Source organism: Carassius auratus, chromosome 45 (genome assembly GCF_003368295.1).
Source record: "Carassius auratus strain Wakin chromosome 45, ASM336829v1, whole genome shotgun sequence".
In the NCBI taxonomy this organism is placed as follows: domain Eukaryota; kingdom Metazoa; phylum Chordata; class Actinopteri; order Cypriniformes; family Cyprinidae; genus Carassius; species Carassius auratus.
The window spans coordinates 2,983,107-3,007,636 of NC_039287.1; the positions used below are offsets into that span (position 1 = coordinate 2,983,107).

The 24,530-nt window shown below is 36.7% G+C and overlaps 1 protein-coding gene across 1 annotated transcript in view; it reads left to right on the top strand.

Annotated features, from left to right (window-relative positions):
* The first annotated feature begins 9,357 nt into the window (after positions 1-9,357).
* Positions 9,358-24,530, top strand: part of LOC113062902 (BTB/POZ domain-containing protein 7-like) — a 46,866-nt gene continuing 31,693 nt past the window's right edge. Inside the window, 1 exon segment of the mRNA XM_026232966.1 lies at positions 9,358-9,786. The gene's annotated coding sequence lies outside the window, so the exon portion shown is untranslated.

A 24,530-nucleotide genomic window follows, 5' to 3' on the forward strand; every position in this document is an offset into this window, starting at 1 on the left:
TATATATATATATATATATATATATATATATATATATATATATATATATGGTTGAAATAGAGAATTATACACCTACACATATAGAATGTCTAAAATTAATTTATCAACAAAAGGCATCCAAAGCTACAACTGAAAGAAGTATAAAATATATGACTGAAATATGATCTTCTGCTTCCAACACAAGAAGAGGATTCTGTCAGACTTTTTTTCTAATTCAGGGATGCAGCCACAACCCAGCTTTCACCTATTCAGCCTTTTCATAGTTACTTATGCATGCAGAAATCTGACATTTCCAAACAGTAAAAATTGCGAATGCATAAAATCCCCAGCTGTCTTTGATCTAATTAAGCTGAGTTTTCAGTCCTCGTTTGTCGTTTTGATTCAGTCTGTAGCACCTCAGTCAGGCAGAGCATTGACTGAACTCAGCCTTGAAATCAGATGTACCAAACGTGATTGCACACATGATGTGAATGCTGTGAGAACATATGCCCATCAGCAACATAGCATTATACAACTGCAAGTTCCAGTCTTCAAATCTGATTGGTCAAGAAAGCGTTCCATGATTGATGATTATATGATTGCGCATTTATTACATTAATGATTGTCAATCATTAATGTATTAATCAACCAATTCATTCAAAAACTCTTGCTGTATCCAAAATCGTAACCTACACTCACTATTCCATATACATTACTTCACTAAAAAGTCCAGTGAATGAGTAAATGAAAACAGAAGTGCTGCTGTGGGGAATTCATTCAGCACAGTGCAAGGGTATTCTTTAGTAGTTGCTGTTGTGTGTACAGTGTACAGTGTATACTAATTATTGAGATACATAATGGGACTGAATGAGTGCACTCAAAAAAACACCATTACAAATGCTGCCTCCTGAAATAAGGAGTTCATTTATGAACAAGACTCATTTTGAGGGGTCCTTGAATACTTTATTCAACTGATTCTTTTAAAAATGATATAAAAAACTATACTGTTGCTGTTTTTAACATGATTTGGACTTTGTTTTCATTGGTGTATATAGCAAAAATTCACAAAAGTAACCTGTAATATATAGTGTCTAAATTAATTACTCGATATTAACTTTTGGTTTATTCAGCTGTTGTGCAAAATGACTCACAGTCATGTTGTTTCTCTGAATATCAGTGAATTTTAAATATACGTTTCCATCTGCTTTTTTTTTTTTTTTTTTTTGCCACAATCTTAGCTTTTTTATTTTTATCTAATTAATTCTCAGAAGTAGGACAGTGGTCTTCTTTCTGCAAGTCACATAAATGCAGCACTGGCTAAATGTATTATAAGGTGCTCTTTTAAAGATGTTCTCATCAAGCAGAGAGTAATTGCCAAACAAAAGCTCTTGATCCAAAAATAACACACTGTCCTGTAGTGACATTGTGGTTAAGCACTGAACAGGTTAGAGAAATGGCATTGCTGTCTTTTACTCAAAGGCTCCATCTGCTGGGGGCATTGTAACACCACGTGCTCTTTCAAAGGCTAAAGATGATCTGTGTATACTTCAAATAACATACTTTGCCCCTTTTGCTGTCTTTATGCGGATTTATGTTGACCACCAAGGCTGTTTAATATTTTCAACATGAGGAACAGATGACTGTGTAACATATCTTTCATCTTTCATTTTGAAGCCTCTTTGAACAGATTTAGTAGGCTATGTCAGCTTTTTCATATAACAAAGCAATATTAAGCCTTTAGCAAACCAAGCAAAGAGTTCAGTAATAGTAATACTGATAATAGAATTTATCTCTCTTGTGAAGCTGTGATAACGGCAATGCCGTTTCAGCAATGATTTTTTTCTCCATCTAAGTCTTCACGCTGACACTAAATTATAAGGAATAAAAGTATGTGAGGCACAGAAAAAGACAAGATAAGAATAACACAAAAGAGAAGAATGTGTTAAAAAATACCCTGGGCTCACTTATTTTCTTACTGGTCATATCTGAGATTTGTGTCTATTTATGAAACTTTTAAGCGACTATTTTTAGGTTTTATTTTGAAAGTGGAGGCCTACAGTAAAAACGGTTTGATGCATTATTCATCTGGCTAAAATTAGGGGGGCTACAGTCTGATGGCGCTGTGGTCTGGTGTTGGACTGGGTACCATCCTATTTATTCTGTGCCCTCTGTGCTATCAACAGTCTACCACTCGGATGTGATAGTGACTTGTCTGGGGAAGCCCCTAAATGCGGATATGGTTCATTTAGGGATATGCTGTGTATCGCTGTGTGTGTCGCATGATACTGACTTGACTGGACACATTGAATAAATATAATCTAATGTAGAAACCTTTTTTTTTTTCATTCTTTGAATTATCTTTTTTAAATATTTTATATTTTCATATTGTTTACTGTAAAAAATGTAGCTGCAAAATTCAAATAAAATCTTTCTTTAAAACTTTTGTGTGTGTCGTTTCATTCACTACCAGGGTTACACCACAAGAGAGCACTAAATCAGCGCACTTAATGTAATGTTTTCATGTTGTGTTCCAGTCATTTTGAGCTGGAGAGGATTTTATTTTTCCCAAAAATGCTAGTTAATGTTATCTCATTGCTAATACTTTGCTCTCATAGGGTATAACAACTTCTATTAATATATACTTTTAAATTAAATGTTCTCTCCTAGTGGAATGACCTCCCCAACTCAATCCGAGCAGCTGAATCCTTAGCCATCTTCAAGAATCGGCTTAAAACACATCTCTTCCATATTTATTTGACCCTCTAACTTTAACACTCACTATTCTAATTCTATTCTTTAAAAAAAAAAAAAAAAGACCTCTAATACTAGCTTGCTCTATTCTTTTTTCTATTCTATCTGTTTTCTTTTTATTTATTATATTTATAAGTCCTTACATATACTGTGTTAAACTAACTGAGACTTGTTATAGCACTTGTGTATCATTGCTCTTTTTGTTGTTTTTGATTGCTTCCACTGTCCTCATTTAAGTCGCTTTGGGTAAAAGCGTCTGCTACATGAATAAATGTAAATGTAATTTTTTTTTTTTTTTTTTTCACCTATAACATTTGTGATGTTCCTCTTCAAAAATAACTGGCCTACAAAAACTTGCTTAAAAATTCTTATGTATATTATTACCAAATATTTCATTCAATACAAATTGTTTTCTCTCAATTAACTTAGCTATTGTATTTCTCATTGATCCAAAAGCATGCAAAGTTTTTGAAGGAATACAAAATTATTAAATAATGAAATACTTCATCTTGTTATGTCTTTATTACATTTCTAATCATTTTAAAATATTGTTGCTTTTACCAATAAGAACAATATATAAACAAAACCAGGGTGAAAAAAATGTCCTACAGTGTGGGAAAGCGTGAGCCTTATGACACCTTCACTGTGTGTACATCCTCACAGCAAACAGATACAAACACACACACACCCCTGAGACCAATTCGCCCAGAGCTCACTTATTTATCATGCACACATACTGTACACACACATTCACACTGTGGTCACGTATCTTCTATCTTGCTCATCCTTGCACTTAAGGCACTGTGTGTTTTAAGCGCTGTGGTAACATTTAACCCTAATCACTGTCCCTTTTCATATTTCATGTAGTACAATGTATATCAAATAAATCCAGCCCTTTCACTCATAGTTCTTTTATGTGAAACAGATATGCTGTTAGTCTGAAGCAGAGCAGACACCAGCACAGTCTTATTTAGAAGGAGGGAAAGAACATTCTGTGCTGAGAGTTGTGGGAATATCAGGAAACAGTGTTTGCTCTAGAGACAGTATTGCCGCTATTTACATGTTAATCTTTGAGAGATCAGCTACAGCATGCCAGAAAGAGAAGGAAGCATAATTCTGTTTTATTTTCAATATACAGATCAGGCGCACATTATTCATTTTTTCTGAAATTAATTATATATGGCATCACTTGCTGTACATCATTTTTAGTATTGTACGCTATCTGAAAAGCAAGAAGAAACACATGGGTTAATGATGGATAATCTACTTTTGACAATGATAATAAAACTCTGCTTGTCTTTCCATAATCAACAGAGGCTAACTAAATAACCACTGCGTTCATTTAGCTGCAGGTCTCACAGTACTTGGGGGGTCTGCTTATCCTATTTCATTAGGGGTCGTTTTGAGTTTCACTATACCGGATAAAAAATACAAATAAATAAAATAAAAAATCTCTTATAACTGGAGACTTGGACGAGTGACACACTTTTGAATTTGACCTAGGGGAATCACTAAAAATCATGCAGAAAGCTGGGTCATTTTGAGCTTCACTATAGTAAATAGAAAGATAAAAATAAACTAATAATATAAAAAATCTCTTATAACTAGAGACTGGGACTAGTGACGCACTATTGAATTTGACCCAGGGGAATCACTTAAATTCTTGCAGAAAGCTACAAGAATCATAATTTAAGTAGTTAAACTGTCAAGCAGCTGCTTTGAAAAAGCTGCATTACAAGATACTGACAAAAAATTGCAAATTAGATAAAATGAAGGGAGTAATATTTTCATGATTACTACTAAGCAATAAAATAATAGAATTTAGGCCTATAGGTTAATGCATATTTTTGCTGATTTAACAACTATTAGTATTACAGATTCAAACTTGAACATGTAAACCCTACCAAAAAAAACAACAACAACTGGGGCTCGAATTGGTGAATCATTTTGTCGATCGATTCATTTAAATGAATCATCAAATGAACCAGACTTTTCAAAGCACTGTGAGTGAACGGGCCATTTGATGAACCAATTCACAAGAATGAATCAGACTTTCCATTGCTTCATGTGGGAGAGAGGACCTTTCATCATGAATCCATCACTGGACTGAATCAAACTTTCCAGAGCTGCACGCTCATAAGAGAAAGGACTCAGAACCGACTCGGATGAATCAGACAATGCTATAATAGACATATAAGAGTATTTTAACTGATGGCATTTGATTATTTCTTCAACTTAAACATTAAAACAGCAATATAGTGTTTTGATGCACCCGAATTCAGTTGATAATTAGCAGAAAAAATATACATATTATGAAAACAGCTGTCTGCTGTCATGATGCTAATAAACATAGTGACATCACTAGTTTTAGTTAATTCCCAGTTCTATGGCACAGGGCAATGATCTCAAAATGATGGTGAAAAATTATAATATAACAGCAAAAGGACCAGATGTTTAGGTTATTTTGTTATACATTTCTTAAGACAACAAATGTATTTTGTTTCCTTTATGGAGATTTAAGGAAACTTAGAACAGAAATAAATTCATGTTTCCACAATGAGGCTGTGGATCTCAACATTCCTGCTGTTCTGGAAAAATAAACAAACAATGGGGATTCTAAAGTGCTTGAGTCCAGGGTCACTCTCCATAGCCTTTGGAAAATGAATGTATCCTAATGTCCACAGACTTAGCAACTAATTTAATTGACTAATTGAGTGTCTTTTGTCTAAATCTCTTAACCCATGCACAGTATGCTACTTTCCCAAAAAAAACTACCATATGCTACTATTCCAAAAAAAAAATGTCGGTATAACCGAGAGAAGGTACAGGGTATTTTATTCATACCCATTTGCTGGAAAAAAAGTACAAAGTGTACATGTGAACAGCATTTTTATTAAAATTAAATATTTTAACTGCTATGACTTTAGACTGTCACATAATAGGGTTTCCTTCACTCCAAAGAGGATATGGACATTGACCGCATCATGTTTGTATTTTGGATGTTATCAAGCACATCAGTGTTCTGTTTAGTTTCCTCAAGTGTACAGACTTTTCGAGATACTCAGTGAGGGTGGTAGCTTGCCATTTAGCTGACAGCAATCACCTTGCAGCTCTCCTGAAGCTAAGCAGAGCTGAATCGATACCTGCAGGAGAGACTCCTGGGTAAACTGGGTAGCTGCTGGTGTTATTTAGCCCAGCAGAGGGCGCTCACCCTATGATCTGTATGAGTCCCAGTGATCCTAGAATAGTCACTGCATGGGATACTGTAAAAGAGCACTGAGTTTCAGATGAGATGTTGAACTGAGGTTCTGACTCTTTGTGGTCATGCACAATCCCAGGGCCCAATGGCCTTCTAATAACCTTCACCTATGAATTAGCTGCGTCAGTCTGCTTCCTTATTCCGTGTCTGCTTCCTCAAGAAATCTCATTTATTTGTGTTCTTCTCAGCAATGTCCCCAATGCAAGAACAATTAGCACAGTGAAGCACAAAATTATAAGCCAAAACAGATGGAATAAAAATAAACTTTATTATAGGAGATAGCATACAGTAATGTAATAAGGGCCACGGTCCTAAGGCATTAAACACCATGATATTGAAGTTCTTATTAGATTCAAATTTGGCTAATTTTTCCCTCCCATAAACAATTAGACAATTTTATTATTGGATAATTTTATTAATGTATTGTTCATTTAATTAGTATTAGTTTATTATCTATTTTATTATTATTTTATTGGTTTTGATGTTGTTCAAGGTGTTGTGTTTTAAAGATCTAAATTGTTCTCTGAGGGTGAATAATGCTTTAGAGGCAGCCAGGTCTGTCAGTGGTACACGACACCCGGTGAGTTGACCATGACGAAGGTGTGCGTTCTTCAGTATGGTGGTGGTTTTGCTCTCTGACGATATTCTGGGATGTGGTGCAGAATCCACCCGGCGGGGGCCAGGAGGGCAACGGCAAACACAGACATGATGAAAAAACTTTGCTGCAGAAACACACATGAAATTAAACAGCTTTAAATACTTACAAAATTTGCACTGCTATTAAAATAAAAACAATAATATGTGAAATAATTGTAACATTTAAAATAACTAACTTAGTACTTAGTCTCTCTCTCTCTCTCTCTCTCTCTCTCTCTATATATATATATATATATATATATATACAGTATATATATATATATATTCTATTTAATTCTGTGATGGCAAAGCTCAATTACTCCAGCCTTCAGTGTCACATGATCCTTCAGAAATCTTTCTTATACACTAAAGAAACATTTATCATGTTATCATTATTATCATGTTGAAAACAGTTGTTCTGCTCATTTTTATTGAAGCTTTGATAAATAGAAATTTCAAAAGAACAGCGTTCTTTAAATAGAAAGTTTAGTAGAAAATGTAATGTGTCCTTGCTGAATAAAATAATGAATTTCTTTATAAACAGTACTGCCCCCAAACTTACTTTTAAACAGTTTAACTGTTACATTTAAACAATAATATATACAGTATATGTATGTGTGTGTGTGTATTTGTATATATATATACTAATTATGTGAACCTTTTTTGTTGCTTGTAATTTTGATCTTGGATCATGTTCTTCAATATTGCATTATCTCCATTGACTTTAGGTATAATGTTGACTGATCCCATGAATCTTTGCAACCTTCTTGGATTTTGTAATAATATCACTCACCCCAGGTCCGATCTTGTTTTTGGCTGGTTTGCTGTAGATGCTGGAGTTGCGTTTCTGGACAATATCCCTTGCCCTGCTGAAAGTCACCGGCTGCACAGCTCCCCTCAGAAAGCTCAGCATCCCACCAGCTGTAGGGTCAGCACCAGTAAGTATGGATGTGTCTGAGAGAGAGAGGCTAAGGGAGAATGAAAGGGGGGATGTTCACTGGGTTTCCTGCCTCAGGACTGCTGAAGAGAAAATAGATGTTTCCTGTCATATTATAGACTTCCCAAAACCAGCCCACTCTTTGGGAGGGGCCTAGACAGTTTGCCCACCCACCCAGTACATTAACTTTTCTTCAATGCCCCTTTTGATGATTTTAATGAAACAGCAGAATATAACATCATATTACTTTGATTCAGTGTAATTTAGATTTAAAGTTACATCAACTCATGTCGATCCGCTGATCTACAAACTATTTAATCTTTCTTAACCTTACAGGTGATGGACAAGCAAAGCTCATTTTGGTTTATGTAATAGTCCCACAGATCGTAACTGTTTTTATTCTGCTATTAATGTCTTGTGTGATTTTCACCTTATTTGCAGATGCTGTTTGAATGCACATGAGCCAAGAAACACCTGGTTCTCTGCTTCATGTGCTTTCAGGGCTGTGTCCAGTACAAAGAGGTAGAGATTACAAGAGATCTGATTAGAGGAGCAGATTAAAGGGAGATGAAAGTGCAGCTGGCCGTGTGTTCGGTCAGCTGTCAGTACAGCCTGTGGTTTGCACTTCATTCATGTTGATGATCACATTATAGAGGCTGGTTTTTCATGTTGCCATTCAAAACTTCCACATTGGATACACCCTACTCATTCTTTGGTTTCTGTACTGGGTGTGATCAACTTTTTGTGTGTACTGTTATTGTGCTATTTTGATATCTTCAGTGGAAAGGAGATATTTTACCTGAGGATATTTTTTTCAAACCTATATTTAAAAGTAGGACAAAACATTCCTGAAAGCAAGATTTTTTGTGCCTTTGTTTGTGATAGTGAGTGATGTGTATGAAGTTACTGAAATTAAATTCAGTCATTTTATTAATCTTTTCTTTTTTCTTTTTTTTTTTTTTAAACCAACTTTATCCAGATTTGCATTGATTATTAATGACGTCATATAAATTTACGAGAAATTTTCGGCCATCCATTTGAAGCCACCTGGACAACAGTTCAATAATGTGTCATTGTCGCCCTCCTATTGGAAAAGCCTGATGACTAAAGAAAGAAACAATTATATTATATTATATTATATTATATTATATTATATTATATTATATTATATTATATTATATTATATTATATTATATTATATTATATTATATTATAAAAACATAAGAATTATATAAGAATATTATAGAACTTTAATATCATATAATATTATTAAAGCTGTTAGGTGGTTTAATAAAAAAAAAAATTATATGTATATGTATATATATATATATATATATATATATATATATATATAGAATTATATGTATGTGTATATATGTGTGTGTGTGTGTGTGTGTGTGTGTGTATTTGTAGCAATAGCCAAAAATACATTGTATGGGTAAACAAAATTATCAATTTTTCTTTTATGCCAAAAATCTTTAGGATATTGAATAAATATTATCTTCCATGAATAAATTTTATAAATTTCCTACAATAAATATAGAAAAACCTATTTTTTCATTAGTAATATACATTGATAAGAACTTCATTGGACAACTATAAAGGCCATTTTCTTAGTATTTAGATTTTTTGCACCCTTGGAGTCCAGATTTTCAAATAGTTGTAGAGAGAGAGAGGGAGAGGGAGAGAGAGAGGGAGAGAGAGAGAGAGAGAGAGAGAGAGAGAGAGAGAGAGAGAGAGAGAGAGAGAGAGAGAAGGCTTATTGGACCTTTTTGCTCTATGCCTCATCTGAGCTCAAACAGATAGATGGCGTAGCGACATTGCTAACCGAATACTGACAGCCCTCCCCTCATTGTTTTACTGAATAAGAGGAGGATACAGCACTACATGTAATACTTGCTAATAGCAAACTGAAAGCGAAGAGCACAGACTCTATTTGAGCTGTTTTGTTTTTGAACGAGCCGAGTAATGTAGGACGGATGGTGTAACGAAAAAGTACTAGCAGCCTGCTAGCGCTTAACATATGTGTTTGTATGTCTCTCTGTGTGTGTGTGTGTGTGTATGTGTGTGTGGGACGAGCAGAGGCTTTTTTTCTCAATTACACTCTACGAAAGATAAGTGCGAAAGAATTTCCTCGGCTAAACAAATATCAGGAGTCATTGACTTGGATTTAGGCTCGTTTTATGAGCAAGAAGAGAAGAGAGGAGCAGTAAACTTGACTCAGGTAGGATTGAAGGCATTTTTCTCCTTTTTTTTTTTTTTTTTTTTTTTTTTTGCTTTGCTTGCTAATCTGCCATGGCGAGCTGCTGAATTAGCTACATTTACAGTTGTGGCTTGTGTATTAAAACCACAACAGCCCGCGACTATTTATCCATAATGTTGGTTATTATAACCGGATAAACTTCAAATAGTAACATATTTCACTCTTCCACGTAGACCTAGTAAGCAAAGCTTTTAGTTGTTATGGTTAGCTTAGATGCTAAACCAAAAACATTAACATCACCTAAGTTCTTTAGTTTATTGCATAAATAGGTTAAATCAACTAGATATGCCGCATTTTGATAACTTTTACACCCAAAGGAGCTGTAAAGAGCCACCTGAATGCTAAATGCACATAAAGCTAGGCTAGCTGAGTATGCGTAGTGTGCAGTTATTACAGATGCAATGCCTTTCATGTATGCGGACACGTAATTTAATAGAGGAAGATTTTAGAAATAAGGATGCATATTCAATTTGAGCGTTCAGTAGCCACCAGCATATTACAGTCAGTTTTAAATATGATACTGACTTGATTTAAGACATACACTTCCAGTTGCCCAGTATAACTTGTATAGATACTTCTAAGTTTCAAAAGCATACTTGGCATGTTAGAGATGTTTGTGCTTGTAAAAAAACACTATAGTCCCCAAAAGAGAGCTATTTTGCTTCTTCTAACAGGTCCTCCTTCGTTGACCTGCCTTTATTTGTATAAAGAGGCTTGTGCACTGTACCTTATTTTGGACCTCTGCAATTACACAGGGCATTGTTTAGGACAATTACTGGACAGGAACGTATTCCCCTGTCTTTGTCTTGACTGTTTATTTCCTCAGGAATTCTGGAAGTCATCAGGGTCTTATTAAAGGCAAAGTCTTAACTGATGACCAAATTGGTTTACATCAAGTCCCATCCTGTTTGCCCCCCTTGAGTTCATTCACCTCCACAGTATCTCTCAGTTTCCCACACAGAACAGTGTTCCCAGGAGCCTTAAAATGTGTTGTGAGATAACTAATAATAATGTGCTGATGGAGAATTGTTTTGCAACCCAAACTGATTTCTTTGTGATAATGGAGATGGTCACAGTGATAATCAATTGGTGTTGTAGGAAATATTCAGGAATTTCGAGTGCCTTGTTTTATCAGATGTCCCCCAAGCAAGACTAGAGATGGTGTGATTTACTGCTAGCCTAGCGGCTACCTATGAGAGCCAAAGGTAAATGTTTTAATGAAACCAAAACAATTCTTTGTTGGTTTATCTGCTGCTGCTCTGTCGAGAGAGTGTCATCTTTAATATAGCTCAATAAGCACCATTGTTGTTCATCAAGGTGGGTTATTCACGAAACATTCGAGTGAAGAGAGCAGTGTGGTTTGGCTCCTACAGTATGTTGTAGACATGTTGTGACTGAGGTTGAGGTGTTGGGGTTTCCCCCTTTTTTATCTTCCTGTCATGTAGGCCATCGTTTCCTCTGTTATTTTGCTGCAATATGTGCCGGTGCAAACCGTTACGTGAGATTTATGTTTGATGGTGCTGCAGTTCTGTGTTAAAGGGATAGTTGACCTGAAAATGTGAGTTCTGTCATCATTTACTCACCCTCATTTCATTCCTAAACCTGTAATGAAATATTTTGAAGAATATTCATGCAAATCAGTGACAACAGCTAATACATTCTAAATAGCACAAAAGTAGTCCATATCAATTAATAGACGGTTTCATCGGGCGCACGCGTCTGGACCTAAGTTAACTTCCAGTCTGTGTTGTGTATATCGGTCTGGCTGCAGTGCCTTCTACAAACGCAGTGAAAGTCATGGTGATGAGTAGACTGAACTTTGGCTCAGGTGGTTGTACTGTGGGATGTGTTTCCCATACATTTGCATTATAAGGACTGCAAATCTTATACATTTGGACTGTGCTGACATAATTGCTATAATGTTTGCTATTTTTTGCAACATTAAGCCAGAATACACATACACATGGATAGATATAGAAATATATATTTTTTTTAGTGTGCAGTTTTTGAAGGTCCTGGTTGTTCTACAAGCACAGTGGCTTGACCTCTGGCTGCTGTCACTGGAGAGAGAAATTGGATGGGTAAAGGAAAGTGGGACATGTTTTCATTTTCCACTCCCCTTCGTTGTCTTTTTCCCCTTTTTCTTAAAATGACAGGCTGACTCAGGTCCCAATATTTCACCTTGTCCAATAGGATGCTTTTAATCTTCCCCTTTTTTGGGGGGTTGGGGGGGGGGCTGTGGGGTTGCACACTCTCTTTGACACACGCGTACACACATGGGTATTAAGTGCTCACTTCCTTTGTCGAGCCCTCATAATCATGCACTAATGAAACCCAGTGCTGTTCAAGACCAAGACTGCAGCAGTGGATTTATTTCAAATGCGGAAAGTGAGCTTTAATGCTGTTTCAACTCTTTTTTTTTTCATAGAAATGTCATTTTCAGGATCTGCTATTTCACAAAAAAAAAAAATGTTGCAGCATAGTAGTCCGAGTAGGCCAATATCTAGCCTGTTAACATGTGTCTTGTTAGTTTGGTTTAGTGAGCAATACTTTATATTAGGCAGTAGGACTGCATGATAATTCACACGCAATATTTAATTTATCTTGTCAGTAAAGCCGGTTCTGTAATCAGCGGTAAACCTCCATCACCTGCAAGCTTTCACATGGAGCATCAAAGTATAGCGTGAGTGATAAGAGAGCACGCGGATCCAATGCATTAGAATCGCTCACGCGGTATTTGATGTCATACAGTGATCATTCTGTGCAGCGCTGCTTCAAGTCAAATGTGCCTAATGCTGCTCCATGTAAAAGTGCGCAGGTGATGGAGATTTACTAATATAAAGTATTGCTCACTAAACCAAACTAACAAGACACATGTTAACAGGCTAGATATCGGCCTACTCGGACTACATGATAGAGCATGCAGAAAATATCAAAACACAAAGGGAATGTTTCTGTCACGTGAGACCTGAGATCGTCTGTGATTGGCCTGCTGACGCAGGTTATCCATCTTCACACACCTGCCACAGCAGCCACGAGTCTAATTGGAGTGACGTCAACTCCCCTTTGGACTGATTGGCTAGAGGAGCAGCTGTCAATCTAGAACTTGTGGGCCAATGGTGATGCTGAAGCCCACCCTGATTAACATGAAACTCTAACTGCAACATTTAGAAACGCAAGCGCAGAACGTGGAAACAAGAGCAATGGGGAAAGGACCACAAAAATTTTGTTTACGATTTGGAACATTTTGAGTTCATTTTTCAGTTTTGTGCAATATAATTTTAAATGTTTACATTTTTGATTCACGCTTATTATTTTTCGATCCATGACTGCGCTGTTTATGTAAAAAAAAAATGCTTTTGTTTTTGTTTATTTTAAACGTGTTATAAAATATTGTATTTATGCTTATTGTTTTTAGATCTGTGACTGCAGTACATTTGGCGGGATTCTGATCCCATACATCCTTGCTCCCACATTGAATCAAACACAAAAAAGAGAGCATAGCTGAACAATTTACCCCCCCCCCCCCCCCATAAAAATAAATTCATCTTGGTTTTTCTTTTTTGCCTATTATTGAGCATCCCTCACAGGCCGAAGCGTTGTATCAATCATTCAGCAGTATTGTGTTGCAATCTAAAGTCTCTTGAAGTTTAACTCCCATTCAGCAATAGCTCTGTGGCTTGACATCACTCTTGTAGGAGACCTCAGATCTTGCAGGCTTTTATTCATTCATTTTAATGGCATGAAATAGGCAAAAGTGGTTTGGTGGAGTGTGTGTTCACAAACCACAACTCACTGCTGGAATGCCCTGTTTGGAGAGTTGCGGTCAGGGTATTTAGTTTTTTCCCTCTTTCTATGGCACAGACGGGGTTATTTGCATTTTCTCAGATTATTTTTTTTACTCTTAATGATGATGTTATTAAGATGAAAGTTTTTATAATGTGATATATTTATATATAATTGTATATTGTATTTTTTACACACACACACACACACACACACACATATATATATATTTTTTTTTAATTTTAGCTGCAAAACACTAATAGAAGGGGCTCTTTGGCCATTGCATTGTATCTTACTTTGTTTTTTGCACACCTTTGCACTTTGTATAAATGCCCCCATAAGAAACCCATCCAATCAATTTTTAGTTAGCCCAAAATCAGCCTAATGATACAGGGCTTCCTTTTTAACTGATTAGTTGCGTAGTCATTCAGTCAATTTGCAGACTCAAGTTGATTTCGATAATATGATGATTTGCAAATCGCTAAAGCTCAGTTGTTGTTTTTTAAATAGCCAATTGCTTGTTTTGTTAGCTTGAAATGGTTTGCACACACATTCAGTAGCTTTTCTAAGTGTTCTATACACATGACCATCTAAAATGCATAGCTAATTCTAGGCTATAGTCTTAGCAGGGGTTTCAGTATTTTTTGACTGACTGGCTTTCTAAAGGCATTAAGGCTCTCAGCAACCCATATAAGGTTTTTGATAATGCATTAGCAGTCTGCCCTGCATCAGGCTTCACCCTGTCAAATACACTTGGGCCCTGAGACACTCTGGGGATCCTGGTCACTAGGGCTGGGATAAACGATTATTTTTAAACGATTAATCTAGCGAATATTTTTTCGATGCATCGATTTAATCTAACAATTAATTTTTTCGGACCGATTCAATTTCGATTATCTCCCCATTAATTGACTACTAACAATTTATACATGTTGATTTACAACTCTGAATGAAAAAAACATGAATTCCTTAACATTGCAATATATGTTTATTGCTCTAAAAATTACAAAATAAAAGACTGACTAAGAATGCATTACTTTGCACTTGAATAGAGATAGCATTGAATAAAACCTTGAAGCCTTGAAAACACATAGCTTACTGAACACATAGGGCCCAGCTTACTGAAAAAAAGTTATTCTTTCAGATGAAAATAACAACAATTTGATGTCTAGCATTCAATAAAAAAGGTCACCCAAAATACTTGTTTAGAGCAATTGAAAGAATACAGTAACCAATGTAAACTTGAGGGCTTTGGGCTAATACAGAGAGTGCTTTTGCAAAAAAAAAAAAAAAAAAAAAAAAAAAATTAACAGTGGGAGCCAGCAGCCTGTCATGGAGAAAAAAAAAAATCTCTGAATGCTCCACGTGAAAATTTGGCGTTCCGTCCTTTTTCTATCGTGTCTAATGATTTTGGTTAATATGCAAGAGGGAGAGAGAGCGCAAGACAGCGGTCATGTAGTTTGAAGACTGTGAGTGCGCGAGCGCGCGTGAAACTTTGGTGTTTCGCCCTTTTTCTATCGTGTTTAATGATTTTGATTAATATGCACAAGGGAGAGAGAGAGCAAGAAGCGCTCGTGTTGTTTGGAGACTGTGAGTGCGCGCACAGCCGGGGCTCTCTCTCGTACGCGCCCTGTCAGGCGCAGCAGTCATTCTATTCTACATCACTCACCGATCAAATAAGGCTTTGACAGCCGCCAAAAAAAAAGATAAATGCAGAAAACCCCCTGGATTGGTTATATAACGTTGGACAGAATGTTGATCCGGCCATGGCGTATATTTAGCGCACATAAGGTAAATGTTTTGCAAACGTTTTTTAGAGAAATAAAACCAGGTTGACGAATTGATGTGTATTTGTTGCGTCGACGTCATCGATGACCTCGACACATTGTCCCAGCCCTACTGGTCACCCTTCACACTGCAGGCTATGTCGTTTCTGATGTCTGAACTGTGATCAATGAGTATAGAGGTGCTCCGATCACGATCGGCCGATCGTTAATGCGCATCTTGTCAGTAAAGCCGGTTTTCTAATCAGCGGTTAATTCCATCAGGTGCGTGATTTCTCATAGAGCAGCTGTTACTACACAGAGCCGTTGTTAATAGAGAAGATGCGCAAATCAAGTTAATTTTCAGCGTTTATTGGCCCATCTTCTCTATTAACAACGGCTCTGTGTAGTAACAGCTGCTCTATGAGAAATCACGCACCTGATGGAATTAACCGCTGATTAGAAAACCGGCTTTACTGACGAGATGCGCATTAACGATCGGCCGATCGTGATCGGAGCACCCCTAAATGAGTATATTATGAGGAACAGATTCTACTTGTTTACAGTAGTGCATAATCACATTTGTTCTTTGCACAGGTGACTAGACAATGAAAGGAGGAGTAATGAATGTCCTTCACACTTAGACTCACTTTGATTAAACACTAATTTTACAGAGGATTTGTATCGATGACTTCTATTACTCCAAGTCTACCTGGTTTGTGCAAGTGTTTAGGTGTTTTATTCCTGCATGTATCTGGCACACAGACAGGTAAGAGGTGAGAAGCAAAGCTCTGAGGTAGCTGCAGGGTCTATAACAGTGAAGTAATTTGTTCAAAGGTGCAACAGGAACAGGAACAGACAGAAGTCCCCAGCCCTATACAGAGATCGAGTCCATCGTGATTAGCCCATTTTCCTGACTCTAGTTGTCAAGAGAGCTCCCCAGTACTCATCTGCTTTACAATAATGAGGTATCATGGTCACAGTGACTCATCTTAATAAGAAGAAAATCATATGAACAACCCTCGACTCGCCCAGTAAAGGCTTCCTTTGATTCATCTGGATCAAGGCGTTTGGCCTCAGAAAGTGAATGCCTACCTGTATCTGGACTGGCATATCAGGTCACGCTCAGCACAGAAATACTTACAAAAGTCTCTCCACAGGGAGGAGGAAGATCCAGTTTCAACCTCATTTTGGACACACTTTTAATTGTCCATTGTGGTTGGAGCTTTTTTCCATTAATTGCTCTGCTTCTGTAGCACAGAGACCAAAAAAGCTGCCATCCCAATTTTTCCCTCTTTTTGGATCAAGCTCATAAACTGTGGACTTAGTGGACACAGATGTCAAATACATTAGCATGCTTGTCAGTCCCGTGTTGATCTAATTCTCTGTCGTTTTTAAGGATAGCCAAAGTCCTGTACTATTTATACACTTTTTATGTACAGTAGAGCGGTCTTCAGAAACAGCGTGCTGCAGGGTCTGATTTAATATAAGCATTTGTCTCTTGTACAACAGAAGTGTTTTGCCAAGACTGATAGTCTAGTAATTATTTATTTATTTTGATCAGTGGTACTTTACAAGCTTCGGCTGTCAGCAGTTCAGATCAATGGAGGACTAGGCCAAATCACTAAATTTAGTCCAGCTGATTTTGGAAACAGCAGCAGAAAGCAGAGGTGATTACATAGAAAGGACACCATTCATCAATTAATTGTCTCTGTTGCTTTGCTTCCATTTGTTTTTGTCTTGGTGTTCTGGTGAAAAATGTGAGTTGAAGGAGACGAATGGATTTCGGTAGAGTTCATATCGTGTGTTTCACATCTGGTTTACATTTAGCAAGTGCAAAAGAATCCCACATAGGCTTCATTCAGCCACGATTTTGTTTAACATTAAGTTCATTTGCATGCACTTTTCTTTCAGACCAAAGCAATGCTTTTGTCTATTTAAAATGTCGTGCATATGCTTTAGCCTAACTGAAATCCTACAAGCCTGGTTTTTGCAAAGCTGAACTATTTAGACATCATCCAGTCATTTTGATCCTTTAGATATTATATTTTTGCATGATGTCATTTGTATTTGAACAGACAAATGAAAACTGTATCTTAACTGTGCAAAAACTGTGATAACTACACATTTAAACAGACTTACAATTTAGGTAGAATACATTTTTGCATTTTGATGCGTAGGACCAACAGTGTTCGAACCACAGACAAGCTATCTTCTACTGTCATATCTTATGGCTCAGTCAAACATTTGTGTGATCCAGGAGTTCCACACAATTCTCTCTCTCTCCTCCTACATTCATTCATGCATTACTGAAAGGGTCATAGGCTGAGTCTACTGGGAGTGCGAGCTGAAGAAAGCCCTTTTAAAATTGAAAAGTGATGGACTCTTGCCAAGGAAGGGGACCAAATTGCACAGTTTTTCAGATTTCTTCTTTTTCTTTATAATTTATTATTTTCCAGTGGTTTAAATCATTGAAAATATTTAGATACAATGAAAATTGAATTATGTGACCCACTGTGGTTTTGCACTCTGTAACACAACAGATAGTTAGACTAATTCATATTGACAATGGTATTTCAGCAGAAAATGGAAGGGGTGGTTTTTTAGTTTTAGCTGTAATTCTTTAGTCAGTGAGGTTGTGTATTGTGGTATTGATTAGGGCTGTGCGATATGGACAAAAAAAAAAAAAAAACTTTCAATTCTTTTGATCAATTTTGCTATTTAGATTTTAGGTCACGATTTTGACACACACAGACATGCTTTACAGTCATAAAGGCATTCAGTGTGAATTTGAAACATATTTCCAAAAGAAATCCAATTAACCTAGAGCTTTATCAAAAAGTTGTAACATCTCTAGAACAGACATAAGTCAAAATAATCACTAAGTTAAGGTGTGACAAAATGTCTAGACATACAGGTGCTTCTGAATAAATTAGAATGTCATGAAAAAGTTAATTTATTTCAGTAATTCAACTCAAATTGTGAAACTTGGGTATTAAATTCAATGCACACAGACTGAAGTAGTTTAAGTCTTTGGTTCTTTTAATTGTGATGATTTGGCTCACATTTAACAAAAACCCACCAATTCACTATCTCAACTAATTAGAATACTTCTTAAGAATAAAAAACATTTTACATTAAACAATAAAGGTCCCGTTCTTCGTGATCCCATGTTTTAAACTTAACTTAGTGTGTAATGTTGTTGTTAGAGTATAAATAATAGCTGTAAAATTCTAAAGCTCAAAGTTCAATGCCAAGCGAGATATTTTATTTTATATTGATGCACCTATAACTTACTATAACTTTCAAAATTCAATCAAAAGCTGTCTAGTTTTTATTTGTTTTCAATTGGCTTAGAACACCGAAATGAGCATGACGATATTTCCAGCCCAAGTGCTTTTTTCGTTTTTATTTACAGTAAAGACAATTTGAGTGTGATACTGTCATATGAGTTTAGAGAAATGAAAGCGTGGCATTTCCCTTTTGCAGAGGAAAGGCACAGATAAAGATACTTAAATGAATGGAATAATGAACACAAACAGGAAGCAGGCATTTTTGCCAATGAAAGAAAAAACATGTATAATTGTCCTTCTGCCATGTGTGTGATACTAAGAGGTAGTTAGAGTAAGCTAGTAAACTGTTCTCGCGTCATTGGAACTGTCCTTATGATGATACTATTGAGAAAAGACTCTTTGTCATGCAGGCAGTAATTATTTTAAGACCAAGGATTCTAAATATTTTATGTCCATTAAACCTGAAACTACCAAGTAATGCCCAGATCAAGTTTCACCAAACACCAAAAAAAACTGAAGCCTTTCTTTGCAAAAAGAAAATGTAATCTGGTATTTTGCTATTATTACTCTTCATTATTTTCTAGACTATAAAACCCACCCAATTCCAATTGACTCCCATTCTCAGTACAGCAATGTCACAGGATTTTCTCATTATTTTTGATTCTCTCTTCTTTTATTTTTTATTTTTTACTGTACTAATACTTTTAAATAAACTTTTGCAGTTTAAGAAGCAGTATCACAGATAACTAATTTATATAATAATTGACTTTACAGTTACAATAATGAGAAGCTGGGATAAAATAATTTGAATCATCCTGAAAATCCATAATAGTCCTAATAGTAGGTTTTATTTTACAAATTAAAATATTTATTGTATCTTTAGATTTATTTATTCTTTATCATTGTCTTTCGATTTTGGGGGTAAAATGTGACTTGGAGATTCACCCAGTTACATGTAGTCATCATCATCTATCAAGGACTGACCAAAAAAACAAACCACAGCACTGCAGTGAATGAATAAATGCAAAGACCGATGACAGGGAAAAGCAATGGCTTATGTGTTTGTCAATTCTCTCCCTGACTGCTGTGACCCAAGCATAATGAACATCATCATCAGTCAAGATAAATCCATATTAATTACTTTGAAATTCATGCCTAAGACATTTCTCATAACTCTGGTTATTTAAATTGGGAATTTATTAAAAAGAGGAACATCTTGAATCCGAAAACACTGAAGTGACCTGGAACTTTTTCCCCCCTTAGCAACAAAGCAGACCGTCCTGGCATACATAAAGGCTACTAGAACATGGCCAGTCTCCTTGGAAGACATCTCATTGTCTTGTGCTGGTCTGACCTTTTAGGACCTAATTAGATGTTTTATGAAATTATATTTGCTGAATCTCCCATTTTGAGGGTGGGTTGTGGGTCAAGTGTTGTGTGAAGCATTCCTCAAGCTCACTCCGGAAAAGGGCGAGCCTTGTCTCTCAAGGCAGCGTGTCTCCTGATGAAATGTCACGTCGCCTTATCATCAAAAGAAGTAGTTTGGGGTGGCATGCTGTCTCCTTATGTTTCACTCAATGAATATTGTTGGATGTGAAGGTTTAAAATAGGCATGGACTTATTACCGGTTTTAAGGTATACCACGATTTGAAAGTTTCACAGTTTCAAAACCACTAATATTTTCCATTATACCGTTCCAACTCATACTCTGTATTCAAAACATGGGAAAAATCACAAACAATCCTCTCAGCGTGTCTTACAGTGGCATGTTCGTACATAGTTTGCAGTGGTGTCCATTCATTCAATCCTATAATTTTCCAAGCAGTATGTATCATTCGTATCAGCTTTGATCTCGATTGCACAGATCGGTTCCCAAACCATACTGTGATACACAGTATCTCTGAATTACTGCCTGGTAAAAAATTACCATAATGTTTTTATCAACCCTGTGAACTCTCAGACGACGTAAAAAATGCAATCTTTGTTGTATCTTACTACAGAGATTATCCACATGTATATGCCATGTTAGTGAATCATCAAAAAAGACCCCAAGATATTTATATGATGAGACCTGTGCTACATTTTGTTTGTGGATGCTCAGTGGCCTGTGATCACCCACTCCTCTAGGATCAAACACCATTTCCTTGGTCTTACCTACGTTTAGAGCTTGGTGGTTGTTATCACACAAATTTTCTTATCTCTGAAAAATATTCGGACAGGTCACCATCCTTTTTTAATAATCCTAAAATTGCAGTATCATCTGAGAATTGAATAATATGATTATTGGGGTAGCACCTTCTGCACTCATCCGTATACAGAGTGAACAACACCGGTGAACTAACACAACCCTGAGGGTCTCCAGTACTCAAAGTTCTAACTTCAGAGAGTGTTCCATTGACACTAACCTGCTGCCTACGGTTGGTTAAAAAGAGTTAAACCATTTAATAATAAGAGGGTGAACTTTAAGATCCATCAACCTCTTAATTAAAAGATGCACTGCAGCATGTTGAGAGCTGAACTGAAATCTAAAAACAAAAGTCGTGCATATGAGCTAGTATCCTCTAGATGTCTATTTATTAAATGTGTGATGGTTATAGCAGCATCATCAGTACTTCTATTAATTCTATATGCAAATTGAAATGGATCCAAAGCACTACTAACCTCAGTTTTTACATGATCAATCATAATTTTCTCCAAACACTTCATCACTATCGAGATCAATGCCACTGGACGATAATCATTATTCTCCTTACAACTAGCCTTTTTGGGGACAGGGATAGTAACAACTCTTCCAGATAGAGGGGGACTGGGTGTGTGTCTGCAGACTTCTGGTAGATGGGACACCAGGCTTCTTCTAGTTCTTTACTACACGATTGCAGTAGCCATCCAGAAATACCATCAGGCCCAGATGCCTTGCCAGAACAAACATGTGAGAATAGTCTCTCCACTGTATGTTGATCAATAATTATTTTAGAAGTGTCCAGTCCAGATAATACTTCCAATGCATTTCCCTGTTGCTGTGTAAAATCTTTTCCTTGAGGTGTTCAACTCATTTGCCTTTACACTCTCATCCATGACATTGATCAACCTTTTTGCTGGAGCCATATTTGTCATAGTTTTCATAGAGTAACACTGACCCCTCCTCCTCCTGTTGGTGCGAGCGAGCGGTCAGTCACGTGTGCGTAGGATGGCCGAACTTGAAGAGCTGCCCTGGAACTTAAGGCCTGGGTACACTTAACATTCAGCGTTCCTTTCCGTCTCGCACACAGCCGCGTCCGAACAGCTTTCAAAAGTATACTCAAACATAGATGAGCGCGGACGGATGACACACGCGCAGTACCACGGGGTGCGCGGCCAAAATATACTTTGGCCTTTACGTGAACGGCAACTGGCCGTTTTTTTTTTTTTTTTGCATTATTATAAACTCTCTGTTCTGGACCTGCACAAACTGAGTTGCGATGGAATCATGTGTTATTATTAAGTCAAATTGTGTAAGATTATTATTATTATATTAATGATATGAAATTATATAATATGCATGTGAATTATATCTAAAATTAAATAACTGTAATTAGATATTTAGGTTAAATAAAGATGTCAGTCTTTATTTCTTTTACCCAGTCATTTGAAAATAACACATTTCAGAGCTGTTACAATACAGTGATACTGTGATATTTTTACTTAAGGTTATCATACTGTCAGAATCTCATACTGGCCCATTCCTAGATTAAAATTTGATTGCATGGTGTTTTCACTCTGTTTCTCTTCTTCGCCCAGCTCTGATTTTCAAATCTCTGTGGAATTCCAGTAGAAAAGCAGAACAGGGTGGACCAGACGACATGCAGCTGGCCTGGTGTGGCTTGGCTCTGTCCACCCTCATTAGTTTCACACGAGCCAGAGTGCCACCGCTCACAGGAAACTGCCAATGGGTGCCCGTAACCTCCCCCATCCCCGCCCCGCCCCCCCCATCACTGTCTCCCAGTCTCCGAGAGAACTAGACACCCTGGAACAGAGAGCATTTATACCAGTGATGTTCAATGGACATTGCTTATGCTCCGTGGTCTGGTGAAGTGTTGTACTCTCTCACAGCCCCTTACACCCATGCTACCATGCAAACTGGATGTCATTGGCTTTCACTGTGGCAGTAGAATTTGGGTGCATGTTTATGTTGAAATCAAATGGGATGTAACTGGCCCTCTCCAAATACAACAGAAGGAAAATGGCATGTAGAACACTGGGAATACATTCTACAGTATCTGTTTGCTGTTATTGGCTCATGGATATGCAGCTATGTGATTTGGAAGAGTAAAGTAATGTAAGAGCTTGTGCCAGCTTGGTTCAAGGAATATTCTGGGTTCAATAAAAATGTAGTCTAATTGACAGCATTTGTTGTCTATGTAATGTGAATCACTGCAAAAAGTAATTTTGACTCATTTCCTGTTATTTCTCTTTCTTTTCTTTTTTTGTAAAAGAAAATTAAATGAATCAAATCACAATAATGTTTCATAGATTTCTGTTTGAAATTATGGCTTCCAAAAAAATATTACGCAGCTCAACTTGTTTTCAACGTTGATAATAATAAGAAATTATTCTTGAGCAGCAGATCAGGATATTTGAATGATTTCTGAAGGATCATGTGACACTGAAGACTGTAATGGATGCTGAACATTCAGATTTGCTATTACAAGGGGAAAAATGCATTTTTAAAATGACAAATTTTGGGTAACTTTGAACTTACAGTGGTTTTGAAGTACAGTACAGTTGTCAAATTAGAACATGGAAAAGTTTAGTAAGTGATCCTGCTGTTCTCTGCTAAAATCATGTTAATGGAGATAATTGTTTAAATCTTAACATTGGTACTATGGAAAAAGTGAGTATTTTAAGTTTAATGGATTGGTCCCGTTTAGCGCCATTATAAGTGCTTCAGTGTAACCCTGATTTTTGATTTTAAAAAGAGGAACAAGTCAAAATGATTTTTTTTTCTGGTATTATGCCACAAAAGCTGTTGATTAAGCTTAACTTTTATTAAACCTGTATTCCTTTAAGGCACTGTTGCAATGTCTGAAGCCCATTTTATGGTGTGATGAGTTGATTTGTGTAATGTTTTGGTGTATGAACATCTTTTTATAAGCATTGCAGTGCTGCTTCATTTCTAGCCACAGGCTTGATTTAATCCAAGTCCACAAACACCCACCATATGGGGCACACCCAGCCGAAGTGGTGATGACAGGCTTTTTCAGGGGAGGATCCACATAACCCCTGTCATCTGATATAGTAAAGCTGAAGAATAGCAGAATCTCCTCTCTCTGCGTAGCATTTAGGCATAGGCAGAGTTGAAGAAAAATCGCAGTATTTCAAAATCAATGCTTCAATGTTTCAGACAGTAAGAGCCCGTTCAGACAGCCTGACTGAAACAGGTGTTCCTGTTAAACCCTGACCTTTCTTTATCAAGCTGATTCTCATCCTTCTAAACCAGAGAGGAAAAACATTGATCAAGGATCAGTCTCCCTATTCCACTGCAGCCGATGTAAGAATGGGAATGAAGATGGGTCAGAGGCAGCTACAAGGAAAACCATCTCTTGCAATTGATGTATGAGAGTGTATACTGACTGATTTATGTGACCCAGTTTGAGCTTTGCAGATGCACAGGGCACACATTTCTCAATGTTTCACTCTGTGGTCTCTTTTCTTTAGATTTGTAGTCCGAATAAAAGAAAACATTGTCTGTCTTAAGCTTTAAATGTTGTTTTGGGTGAAAGCATACCTAGACGGTTTGAAAACCTTGAGGTGCATTATTAATACTTTCCCCTGCAGCAACGGTGCAGAGGCTCCCTATTGATTTGCCTAATCTGACAAAGCTGCT